This window comes from Antrostomus carolinensis, unplaced genomic scaffold (assembly GCF_000700745.2).
Source record: "Antrostomus carolinensis isolate BGI_N321 unplaced genomic scaffold, ASM70074v2 scaffold20077, whole genome shotgun sequence".
In the NCBI taxonomy this organism is placed as follows: domain Eukaryota; kingdom Metazoa; phylum Chordata; class Aves; order Caprimulgiformes; family Caprimulgidae; genus Antrostomus; species Antrostomus carolinensis.
In genome coordinates this window covers 631-1,400 of record NW_010325573.1, presented here as the reverse complement: position 1 = coordinate 1,400, position 770 = coordinate 631, and the positions used below count along the sequence as shown (strand labels likewise).

The window sequence follows — 770 nt, the reverse complement described above, 5'->3', positions numbered from 1 at the left end:
TAGGGAAAGGTTGTGCTTTGTGAGGGTTTTAGCTGCAATTACAAGTTCTTATCAAATGAAGGAAAAGTGGTAAGCTGAGACTGAAAAGCAGCCGGGAGCCTGCAGTGTTCAGCGGGAGCCACGGTCAGATGCTCAGCAAAGGCTGGGGAAGCTGAGACTCCTGGAATTGATTTCCAGTGTTGCACTTGGCTGAGCCCGGCCGCTGCCCTGGGCCCCAGTTTGTCTGTCCATGGTGGGGGGGTGATGCTGTGCAGTCCCCTGGGCTCGGCCGGCAGCGCGGGGATGCGTGCGAGCACCGGGCATGAGGGTTTAGTCGGGGACTTGTCAGTGTGAGGTTAATGATTGGACTCGATGATCTTAAAGGTCTTTTCCAATCAAGGCAATTCTGGGATTCTGTTTGCACCTGCCTGGGATCACTCAGACCTGGGCAGGGAAGGTCCTTGGAAAGCATTAAACCACCATTCCGTATTTCAGCCCTATAAAGTGGTGTCGGGACAGCCCCAAGTCGAGAGAAGAGATCTTTATTGCTCTTGTATGAAGAAAGCCCCAGCCCTGGGAATGACACATTGAATCTTCAGTGGAGTGGGCAGTCTTTGAGATTTATAAAGCCTCTCTTGTGTGGGAGGTCAATAGGGATTAAGCAAAAAGTTAAAACATATATATATATATATACAAAAAAAAAAAAAAAAAAGAAAAAAAGAAAAAGGAATTGCTCAATCCTGTAAATTCTTTAATGGGAGTACCTACAACATTTTCGTGTTTTTCTTTCT

The 770-nt window shown here is 47.1% G+C and overlaps 1 protein-coding gene across 1 annotated transcript in view; it reads left to right on the top strand.

The window, feature by feature from the left end:
• Nucleotides 1-770, top strand: part of LOC104527536 (protocadherin-19-like) — a gene marked incomplete at both ends in the record, with an annotated part of 55,981 nt that overhangs the window by 54,587 nt on the left and 624 nt on the right.